This window comes from Papio anubis, chromosome 6, assembly GCF_008728515.1.
Source record: "Papio anubis isolate 15944 chromosome 6, Panubis1.0, whole genome shotgun sequence".
Lineage (NCBI taxonomy): Eukaryota > Metazoa > Chordata > Mammalia > Primates > Cercopithecidae > Papio > Papio anubis.
The window spans coordinates 23184583-23196969 of record NC_044981.1 but is presented as its reverse complement, the minus strand read 5'-3'; the positions used below and the strand labels follow the sequence as shown (position 1 = coordinate 23196969).

The following is a 12387-nucleotide window of genomic DNA, read 5'->3' as shown; positions in this document are numbered from 1 at the left end:
TGTTCTTCTCAAGTGCTGCAGCACAAAAGCTGAGCCAATCAAGATTTTTTGGCAGGCTTTGCATTTTCCTTGTCATATTATATATTGCAGAAGTACAATTCAGGATCAGTACAAATCAGCTTAGAGGACATGGGAAGCGGTGGGTTACGTCAGCGGCACATGGGCTAAACAGAAGGTGGCAGCATTTTAACATTGCTGGGCACATGTACACAACAACACATGCGCAGACGCCATTCCATGATCATTGGGTTATCGTCTGAATTCCTGACAGTGTGTTTACAGCTTCATGCTTACGGCAACAAGGAAGCAGAACACAGAGTGATGAGAGATTTATGTGGATATGATAGCACTGGACACTTTGAGGCTCCGTTGGCAAAACATGCAGCAAATAGGAAACCAAGGGGGTGAGCTGAAAATATCTACGATACTGTCAGAAAGCTGCTGCTTTTCCATTCCTCGTTAAAACCTCAACACGAAAGGTGTAAATGCATCAAAATTAAGCCTAGAAAGGAATAGGCAGTTTCAATGTTTTTCGGCTTCCAAAAAACTCTATGAAACAAATTTGTAACTGGGAAAACCTTGTACTGTGAGTAAGAACCTTGTGGTCCAGTATGGGCTCCATATCAAAAGGGCTGTGATTGCTTCCGTGTAGTGTTGAAATCCCTACGCCAACTCCCAGCTCCTCTACTGGCTAGCTCATGCCCCTAGGAGAAATCTCTGAGCCTGCTTGTGTACTTTCCTGATAGGGTTGTAATGATTTGTGAGGTCATGTATGTAAATCATTTTGCCCGGTTCATACTAGCTGCTCAATAAATGCTATCTTTATAATCATTACTGTTACTATTATTGAGTTTTACTGTTTTCAAAAAATTGCATACAGTATTTAATTTGATTCTTACAGCAATTCTGAGAATTATGCAAGAAAAGAATTCTTACAAATAGGATAGTAAGCATAGGTTAAGTGACCAGCCAAGCTCCAAGCCAGGTCATTTCATCAGGGGCTGTTTTCTCATTAGTTAAATGAAAAAAAAACTGAGCAGGAGATAGATAACCATGAAGTTCTTTCCAGTTCTAATATTTGCAACTCTGTCATTTAGTTTAACTTACCGCATAGTAAGCAGAGATCCAGAGGGAAATTAATTGCATTTTTATCTTAGCAGTAATTTGCTACAAATGAAAACAGTGTCTGTTTGCTATAGGCACACAGAGCTCTTATGCCTCATGAAAAGTAAAAGAAATATTGGAACACAGGGCTCCTGTGAAACCCAACCAACGACAAAAATCAATTCAAAGTGTGAGCACTTCCCAAAAGAAACACTGCTTAATTTTATACACAGCCAGGCACTTGGCTTATATTATAGTCAACTATAGTCCCCATCTATTAGCTCCTTATTTGTGAGAGTGCTTCTCCTGAAATTAATCTGCCCTAAATTTATCAGACATGTTCTAGAATGAGTATGATTGTCGATAACACTATTTAAAAGAATGACCTTCTAAGGGGAACAAGCAAACATCAGTGAAAGCCATTCAGCTAACACTGCTTACTAAGAAGTGGGGTGTTTTATTTATGGCTGTTGTTTTGATAAAATGTCTGAAACCTCACAATTGTCTCCTGTGAAAAACTGCCACATTTAGGATTTTTTAAAACAATACTTTTGTACAATTACCCACACATGAGAAATCAGGCTTTATGTATGACCTCAGCTCTCATTAAGACCATTGTGAAAGTTTCATTGCATCACCCAGATGCGTTTTAATTGCCACATCTAATGCAATGCTATAGTTGTATTTTACAGCTTTAAATTAAACCTTTTTGTTGTAATGGCAAGATCTGCCAGAGTGCTAATAATTTAGGTGTGGAAAAATATCTGTTATTGTAAGATTGTCAAAATAGAAGATAAAATGGGTTTGGTGAGAAAGGCCCTTCTTTTTCAACAACTCTCCTATTCATGACAAACATCCCTCCTCTCTTTTCAGTAGACCTTTGACATTTAAGAAGTATATGCCCTAAGATTTCTGCAGATCCTGAAATTCATCACTACGGCAGAATCATGCATCTTATGGTGAGTCAATGATGACTAATGTATCAGAGGCATTTACTGATCATTGAATATCAATGTGTTCCCTCCACTTTTTCCACTACCTTTAAGTTAGACTGGATGGTGTGAACACATTATCTGGCCAATGGCTATGATTGGAAGTGATGTGTCTCTGTGATGGGCTGAGCACTAAAGAACTACATTGAAACTCTCTCACTTTCTCTTTTGCTGTCATGGAGAAAGGGATCATGAAATCACAGGAGGGAAAATAGCTTAGATCTCTGCATCACTGAAAATAAATTCCTTACAGAGCCAATGACCCCACAATAAATACTATGTGAGTGAAAAGTAAACTTTTATGCCTGTTACTGCCTCAAAGCTAGCCTAACCTGACTAATCCAAATACCGTAATAAAAACTATCCTATGCAACATTTCATAATAAACAGCACAAATTCGTAAGCCTGTTTGTGAGAACACTCCTCTGTGTCTACTGATGCCATTGTAACAAGATAGTAATGTGGGGGGTAGCCAGGTTTCTACCAGATCTGATTCCATGTATGGAGAAAATTTTGATATGATTTGGCTTTGTGTTCCACCCAAATCTCATCTCGAATTGTAATCCTCGTGTGTCAAGGGAGGGGCCTGGTGGGAGGTGACTGGATCATGTGGGTGGTTTCTCACTGCTGTGTTCATGATACTGAGTGAGTTCCCATGAAATCTGATAGTTTAAAAGTGTGTGGAAGTTCCCCCACCACCTCCTGCTGCTACGTAAGACATGCTTTTCTTCCTCTTTGCCTTCTGCCATGATTGTAAGTTTCCTGAGGCCTCCCCAGCCATGTAGAACTGTGTATCTTTTCTTTATGAATTACGTAGTCTCACGTAGTTCATTATAGCAGTGTGAAAACAAACTAATACAATTTAGACAATAAATTTCAACTCTATACGGGTTTTGCAAACTACATGATTTAAACCCACTTTCTATTTCACTTCTCCCAGAGACATTGAGAATCACTGGTATTGATTATCTGGAGGACTATGACTTTAAAATCAGAGAGAGAGAGAGAAAAAAAAAAAAAGAAAACAGCCCTGAGAAGTGGGAAATTAGCAGTCAACAAAGCTTATTCATTTCTTAATAAGTTTTTTACATCAGACTTGTTGTACCTACATATTCAGAAAACTTTTTCTGAATCATTGTGAATCTGTTTCTTAGACTTTAATGCCTATTTGTGCTTGAAACATATCTTGCTTACAATTCTAACCCAGATATAATCTAATATTAGATTATATATCAGATGCATTGGCTTATCTGTTCTTTCATTTGTTCCTTCCTATCATTCAGGATCCAATCAAGGGACAGAAAATATACCTATTAGTTAAACAGAAATTACTCAATACAAAAACTGTTCACTGAGTATAAAGTGGTTTAATATAGAACACAAAAGACCAGAAAAGAATACTAAGGTGTAATGGAGAGAGTATTGCAGGACACAGTCTCCATTACTAGGGCTACAAAAAGAAAGGAAAAGTCTGGAATTACAACAACATGGAAGCTTAGAGGAGAAGTGCTGTGGAGTAGAAACTCAGCCTTCTGAGGGGGAGGAGCTGCTTATCTTGTGCTGGTGTCTCTGAGCTCAGAGGAAAAGCTCCTAGGACTGGGACTCAGCCTTTTCCACTTCTGAGGAGGAGGTAGTGGCTGTCTGTACTGTTGGAGAGGGAGGTTCGGTCTACAAGTGTAATAAAAAGTGCGGTCTTGATTCAGCTGCTGTTACAGTCAGGAACTGCTTTACTATTGAAGGGAAGAATCATAACTGGACTGAAACAGGATACAGGAAAGAAGCATAGAGCCTGAAGGAAACAGACATGACACAGCAAGCCTCTTCTCCTTCCTCTAGCAGTGTAGACAACCCTAGTGCCTCCTACTGCAAAAGTCTAACAGGAATCCAGATGCCCAAGTGGAAAAGTGGTTTTCATAATTCTTATGATCAGAAAACAGAGTATAGAAGAGTAGATTTGGTGCCAAGAAACTATCGCTGAAAGTTAGCAGATATTTTTCTTTAAAATTAATTTCCTGGTTTACTTTGGAGATGACGGTCTCAGTAATTGAAAAGTACTAAGTGATTCTGACAATTATGGTTCCTTCCTCACCCATAGACCAGCCATATTAAGATTTTGCTAAATGCTTTACTTTAATTTGATTTTCTCTGTGCGGTAAAAATAGTACTAGTATTGAAAATAATAAATCCTGGCCTAAGAGTAAGAAACTCTAAGTTTCAGTCCTCCACATACTATTTATGTGATCACTGGAAAACTATATAACATGCCTGAGATTTAATTACTTCTTGAGGATGTTATTGAATTATAACAATTTAACATAAAATAATAATTTCCGTTTGGTACTGTGACAGCTATGAAAATTCACCTTTATAGACCAACTACAGCTGTTATGTGCTGAATTCCATCACAGCATTTGCACGAAGCCACACCTTCCCTGGGCTGCCCCAGGCTACAGACAGCATGCAACTAGCACGCTGATGTTGTACTGTTCCCAGGAGACAGGAGACTCCTATGACAGCCGGCTTGGTCCCAGCAACTCCCCAACAGCCTGATTGGATTTTCCATAGAATACATGGCAGTCTAGGACACTCATACCCAACCTTTCTTTTCTTTCTCCTTCACCTGGGGTGAGGCTTGCATGGTGATCTGATGTCTCTCTCAAACTTCCATGGCTGCTTCTTCATTTTCTCTCTCCGGCTTTTCCCTAATAAGGTCCTTATATGTCTCATCCCATCTTGGAACGTGCTTTGTAACATGGTTTGTGTTTCTTAAATTGCGATTCATGAACCACCTTGGCCAGAATCATCTTGCGTTACCTTTTGAGATGCACCTCTGCAGGACCTGTGTGAGAGGCCCCCAGTTAGAATTTTCCGAGGCTGGGGAAAGCTTTCTGAATTTTAAATTAGTTCTCCAAGTTATTATTGTTAATATTAAATGTACAGCTCCACTGTCACACAAACATATCTTTCAACACTTTAATGATTTCACTCCACTGTTTTCTTGCTTGTGGAGTTTCTGATAAGAAGTCAGCTGTAATTCCTATCCTTTTTTCCCCTTAGTCTGTGATTTTCTTCCCCTGTGGCTTGTCTTTTTTTTTTTTTTTTTTTTAATTTTTTTTTTTTTTTGCATGTGGTTTTGCTGTTATTTTTCACTTTGAACAAGATATACCTAGGTGTGTAGATTTTTTGCTGTTGTTTAGTATTTACCTGTTTGTTGTTTTCTAAGCTTGCTGTATCTGTGGTTTGGAGATAATCAGTAACTTTGGGAAATCCTTGGCGAATATTTCTTTTCTTTTCTTCCTTTTCTTTCTTTTTTTTTTGAGACCAACTCTTGCTGTCACCTAGGCTGGAGTGCTGTGTCATGATCTTGACTCATTGCCACCTCCACCTCCCAGGTTCAAGCTCTTCTTGTGCCTCAGCCTCCCAAGTAGCTGGAGTTACAGGCATGTACCACCATGCCTGACTGATTTTTGTATTTTTAGTAGAGATGGGGTTTTGCCATGCTGGTCAGGCTGGTCTCAAACTCCTGACATCAAGTGATCCACCCACCTCGGCCTCCCAAAGTGCTGGGATTACAGGCATGAGCCACCATTTTTATTTCAAATTTTTATTCTGCTCCATTCTTTTTTTCTTCTCCTTCTTCTGTTATTGCAATTATGTGTATGTTGCAGCTTTTGAATTAGTCCCAGAGATCTTGGATGTTACATTTTTCAACTTTTCATTATTTTTTCTCTTTGCATTTCAGATCGAAAAGTTCCTATTGACTTATCATCAGCCTCAGTGTTTCTTTTCTCACCTATATTGAGTCTACTGGTAAGCCCATTAGAGGCATTCTTCCTTACAGTCACAGTGTTTTGATTTCCACCATTTCCTTTTGATTCTTTGAGTCTCTGCTTACATCACCTATCTGTTCTTTCATGTTGACCACTTTTTCCACCAAAGCCTTTAACATATCATGATTATTTCAAAATTCTATCTAATTTCAAAAATCTGTGTCCTATATGAGTCTGAGGATGATGATTACTTTGTCTCTTCAGATTCTGTTTTTTATTTTTTTTCCCCACCTTTTGACAGGTCTTATAATTTCACATCAAAAGCTGGATATGTGTTATTTTTTACATTTCTGTTTTTTATTTTTATTTTTTATTTTTTGAGATGGAGTCTCACTCCGTCACCCAGGCTGGAGTGCAGTGGCGCAATCTTGGCTGACAGCAGCCTCTGCCTCCCAGGTTCAAGCGATTCTTGTACCTCCAACTCCTGAGTAGCTGGGATTACAGGTGCCTGCCACCGCGCCTGGCTAATTTTTGTATTTTTAATAGATATGGGGTTTCACCATGTTGGCCAGACCAGTCTCAAAGTCCTGACCTCAGGTGATCCAACTGTGTCGGCCTCCCAAAATGCTGGGATTAACAGGTGTGAACCACTGCACCTGACTGAAAGCTGGTTATGTTTTATCAAGTCATAGGAACTAAATAAGCTTTTAGTATGAGAATTAGTGTTAATCTGGTTATGACTTATGTTGTGTTTAGTGTTTGCTGTAGCTGTAGGTGCCAGAATGTTTAAGTTCCCATGGTGTCATTTTTTGGTCACCTGTCTTTATTTTGAGCTTCTCTAAGTGCTTCACCACAGAGAGAGTATGTGTCTTACAGCTCTTTCTGTTGTGATCTATTTTATTATACTTAAGTCCCTATTGGTGTATTGTTAAGGCATGGAGAAGGGGGTGTATTCTATAGTCTTGGGGCTAAATCTCTAACTTTTCATGAGCCTGTGTCTTCACAAATGTTTATATTCCTCTGCTTCTTACTACCTTGCCTAGCTGCAGCATTTTGCAGTGTTTTTAAACTGTTTCTTTAAATTACTGACCTATTGACCTATTGACCTATTGGTTTTGATTTATTTTCTTTTTTGTTTCTTTGTTCCTTAGCTGAAACAAGAAGGTGGGAGGGGACTGGAATATATGAAAATTTTCCCCCACATAGGATAACATTTTGGCAAAATCCTTTTTTCTGGACAATAGGCTTTTGTTATGGAGAAGACTCTGGGTGTATTTCACAATGGTTACTTTTCCCCTTACTTGCCAGAGTCACAAGGGGATCTTTCATCTATCTTCCTGAAGATAAAGCTCATGCAGATATAGACCACCCACAAAACTGCAGCGCCCAGTCTAACTGAACATTTTATCCAGTAACTTAGCAATTTATCAAAGTTACCATTTAAGTATTTCTACCAGTTTATGCTCCAGCTGCTTCTGCTCCAGGTAAGCAGATCTCAGATGTCTCTCTGGATCTCTCTCTGTCTCCTTTATTTCAGGGTAGTGGTTCTCCAATGGGCCTGAGAAAAAGTCATTGATTTTCAATTCGTCCAGCTTTTTCTTGTTTTAAAGAAGAGAAAGATGAAGTCTAGGATCTTTACATATCAGAGATGAAACCAGAGATTATAACTACTTCCCTGATTTTGCAAATGAACAAATATGGATTGAGTATCTGCAACATAAAAAAACCAAAAATCCGTAAGTGATAGACTCTATCTCTGCCTTCAGCTTCATAGGAAATATGAGACACTCACAACTTTCAAATAGCTCTGACTCTCCTGCATCCTCAGATCCAAATCTGCTTTTCCCACCAGCTCCCTGGTCTGATGACCTTGGAGGGTAAAATATCACAACTCACGTGAAGACAAATCTCTGACGTAAAGGCAGCACTTGTTTTGAAGACATGAGCTTATCCAGCCCCAGAGAAGTTTCAGGCCTGGGCTTTTTCTTATCTGAGGTATGGCTTCTAAAACTTTCCCTAGCATTCTGTGTAAATCTTAGCATGGCATTTATTACATATGCATTTCTGTCTTCCCACCAGTAAGTTCCTTGAAGAAAGGAACTCACTTTCTTCACATTTTTATCTTCGGAATATAGAAAATGCTCTCAAATAAAAGCAGCTCCATAAGTATTCAGAGAATAAATAAATCCCAATTTACTATTATCAGAAAGTTTCTATTAATAAGTTATTAAATATGGTTTGACCACGTTTCTGGGACTAGTAGCTCTTTTTAATGAAAATTCAAGAATAAGATAAATTCCAGGCAAGTAGCCTCTGTAATTTAATGTCAATATTAATAATTTAAAATGTGTGGAATATGAAATAATGGTGATCAGTATCCATGTCCTAACTAGAAATGTGTATTTAAGTTAAGGAATCTTCTTATCTCCTTTAAGATCATAGTTGTCAGAAATTTTTAATTGTCTTATTCTTCTTGTTACTCATATTTGATTATGCAGATCTTATATATCTGTGATTCAATTATTCTGTCTTCAATTAAGCCTAGATTTACTGAGCCTAAATTAATAGGCAGAACTTTTCTAGTTGCTGATGATAAATTAAGGAAAAAAAATATTATCTCTTGCTTTTAAATAACTCCAGTAGTTTAGGTACAATGAGTCTACAGATGGGAGAGTCACCTAAGATGGAGAAAGATATCACAGAAATAGCATCTTAGGAGAGGTGATGTTCATTGACATTTCGAAAAGTGTAGCTATTAATTGAAGTAAAATATACATACCTAAGAGTGCACAAATAATACTCGCAGAGTTCAATGAATGTGTGTATCTGCTGGTCACAACTTGCAGACCCTGACTGAACGACAGATGAATAAATGCACTCAGACACAGGTATCCAGTGAAAGAGCAGGCTAGGGGATCTGACTGCTCACAGAAAGAGTTGTAGCAGCCATGGCCCTGACAAGCCAGCGCTGTGGGCATTTATTCAGTACAGATTTAATGACAAAGGCCTTGAGTCAACACACTTGTGGGTAATTAACATGGTTGCCACCCCCACCCCTGAAGAGAGTAGTCCTGCATGTGGATGATCAAAGGCTAGGTTCAGAGACCTAAGTAAACTAACTTATCTAGATGAGTTTCTTTACATTCCCTTGTGATCTAAACTAAGCTTTCAGGCACCAGATAAGAGCATCTGGCTGCCTTCAGCCAAATCCTTTTCCAAAGCTTTTGTAAAACTTCCTGGCCTTCCAAGAAGGTTTGCATCTTTCTACAATTTTTCCCACCACCCTGACCGATCTCCTCCATCTTCTTCTTTTCTGTTTTTAGCATCAGGTTTTGTTGATTGAAGAATAAAGATGTGTGCGGCAACAGGTTTGTTAGGCGTGGCAGTTATAACTCATACTCCAGCTTTGCATCCTAGAATTAGTAAATAACATAAGACAAACATGAGTATAATTAGCAACATTCTTGTCCAATCAAGGAGTGACCCCTCCCAGGAGTGAGGGTCTATCCAGGAGAGATGATCTCACATACCCTTCCATATGGCTGTTTGTTGGGTGTGTAGATCTATGGTGTTTAGGGGTTTTAGAATTTTGGTTTTAAGTTGCTTTAAGTTTGCTGTTAAATTGTCATGAAAGTTTCCCCAGAGGTGGTGTTTCACCTCATTTCTACTACGTATTGATTGATTTCATGGTAGAGAAGTGACACAGATATGTTTTTGTTCCCAGTCACAGTTTAATTGCTGTCAGATGCCAGTGCATCTTTTTGCTCCCCCGCATGTTCCAAGGCACCTGGAGGGCTTGCAGACATGCAAAAATCTTTTGATCTATATCCTGCTGTAAGAGAAGTTCATTAGACATATTTCCGGTCAAATTATCTATAAAAGTAGCTATTTGTACTGATTCAGTAATAGATGCTACAGCAACACCAGCAGTTGCTAGGATGGCTGTGGCTGATACCATAAAGGCTAAAAGTGTAACTAAATCTTTTGTGTCTGATCTGGGACACAGGGCACGTTCTAAGGCAGCAAGGGCAGAGGAACCTTGCCAATCGTGTGTTAAATTGACTGGTAGGAAAGCCTCAGATTGTCTCCTCAATACCATGACACTAGTGACATTTAAATTAGATATATTATAATTAGAGATACAAGAGGCAAACCAAGCCTGTCTCTGCACTCAGGTCACAAACATGGAGTTTTGGGATGTAACAGAAATATTGGTTCCCATAAGGAAAACATACGGATGGCTAGTACAAATCAGGTGTTGATCAGTTTGATTATGAAAAAAGGTCATTAGTATAATTGTGATTGGCATTGTGATATGTCTCATACCAGGTGTTAAGAGGAGTGCTAAGATGTCCCAGGCACCATAAAGCTTCTTGGGGTAGCATGGACTCTACTTGAGGTCTGGGATAGCTCATCTCCCTATTGGCCCAAATTATAGGGGAACGGGATGTGGCTATGAAACTGTCATTGATGCCATGATAGATGCAGACATCAGTACGATCGCCCTGTAAATGGCTGTGGGGGCTCCAGTCTAAGATGTTGTAATTGCCTAACGGGAGGCTATGGGCCTGCTCCACATGACAGACCTCCCAGCTACTCCCAGCTAAAGTGGAATCCATTATTTTCTTAGTTTTGTTTTTTAGCACAGGGAGGAATATTTGGGAAAGTGTCATTGATTGCTTTGCCTGGTTTGAGGGTACCTGCAACTAAGACTGTTAAGGCATTTCCTTTGCCATGATGTAGCCGTAATTGTGTTTGGGCAGGTATACAGCAAGGGTTAGAACTTTTATAACTTACACACAGTTGGAGGATAGTGGAGTGGTATGTAGTGTTACCTGGCACTGTAGTCCAATGTGTAGCATTAATGAGGGACCCTCCTGGGGGTAAATCTATCCTTCCTAGCCAAGCATTTACATTATTAGAGTCTGAGAAGGAGGTGTCTGCCCACATGGCGGGCTCTAGGGTGGACTTAATGAGGGCTGTCTCAAGGTTTTATAATAAATAAACAGAGTAAGCAGAATCACTAACAATATTGATGGGCTGAGCAGAAAAAGTTTTCAAGGCCAATATTAAGGCTCCAACCTCAGCTCTCTGAGTGCTAGTAAATCTAGAACGAGTGAGGGAATTATGTGGTCTCTACCAAACAGCCACTTTTCCATGTTTACCAGAGCTGTCAGTAAACAGCGTTAAAGCTTTAGGTATGAGGGAGTGAACTATTTTTGTAGGCAAAAATCACAGGAGTATGAGATAAGAACTGAAGGATTTTGTCAGCAGGAAGGGCATGCTCTGTATGGCCTGTGTAATCAGAGAGTGCTATTTGTAGGTCTATAGATAAGGGCAATACTGCTTTGAATTGTTTTTACTCAAAAGGAATTCTTATGACATCAGGGTCATAACCTAGCAATAGATTGTATCATCTGTGGCCTGAATAAATAACTTTGCTAACTAACTGGATATAGGGAGAGAGTGTTCTAGTCTTGGTATATGAACAAAAAGCCCATTCTAGGAAGCACAGCCCTGGGGTCATCTGTCTTATTAACCCTGTAGGAGAGTGTTTAGTGGGAGAAACAAACAATTGAACTGAATACTGTGGATCTATGCAATCTAGTTGCTTTGAGAAATAGCTTGCTCTATCTTTTCAATTTCCCTTTGTGCTGCAATATTGTTAGTGATTCTGCAGTTAAATACCTAGGAGAGTCTAGGGCAGCAGTGCCTTTTAACATGGAAAACAGATTTTATTACGTATTAGTAGTTATACCTAAGGTGGGGCAAAGCCAGTAAATATTGCCTAGTAATTTCTGATAATCATTTAAAGTGTGTAAGTTGTTGGTATTTAATTTAACCATTTGAGATCTTACTGACTGAGAAGTTAATGTGTACCCAACATACTTTCAAGGAGAGGACACTTGTACTTTTTTGGGTACTATGATTAAACCTCTTAAGTGTGTGTTCTTTACAACATATAAACCTTAAAAATACTGGCTCTATTGGGGCTGCTAGTAAAATGTTATCCATAAAATGGATAATCTTGCAATTAGGAAATGTTTTTCTACTGGGGAGCAAAGCTTGGTTTACACGACACTGATACATGGTAGGATTATTTAGCATACCTTGAGGAAGCACTTTCCAATGAAATCAGTGAACTGACCTTTCATTATTGATGCCTGGTATTGTAAATGCAAATTTTTCTCTGTCGTGTTCTGTAAGGGGAATAGTATAAAAGCAGTGTTTTAAGTCAATAACAATTATAGGCAAATCTGGAAGAATCACCGTGGGGGAGGGGAGCCCCTGCTGAAGGGGCCCCATAGGCTGCAAATTAGCATTGATAGCACATAAGTCATGCAGAAGTCTCCATTTACCAGACTTTTTGGGAATGATGAAAATGGGTGAGTTCCAAGGGCTGTTTGACGGTTTCATATGGCTGACTTTTAATTGCTCGTCAGATAACTCATGGACTTCCTGTATTTTCTCTCCCTTTAAAGGCCACTGTTCTACCCAAATTGGATCTTAAAAGAGCCACG

The 12387-nt window shown here is 39.1% G+C and overlaps 1 long non-coding RNA gene across 5 annotated transcripts in view; it reads left to right on the top strand.

Moving 5' to 3' along the window:
- Positions 1–8304, top strand: part of LOC103883526 — a 42422-nt gene extending 34118 nt beyond the window's left edge. For 2 of the 5 annotated variants that reach the window (XR_004184236.1, XR_004184235.1), the window contains 3 exons: positions 1981–2063; positions 5839–5906; positions 7404–7599. This is a non-coding gene — a long non-coding RNA (uncharacterized LOC103883526). Of the gene's footprint in view, positions 1–1977; positions 2064–5838; positions 5907–7403; positions 7603–7718 lie in introns of those variants that run through there. The other 3 variants (XR_004184233.1, XR_004184234.1, XR_004184237.1) reach the window with 2 other exon arrangements.
- The last annotated feature ends 4083 nt before the right edge of the window (positions 8305–12387 follow it).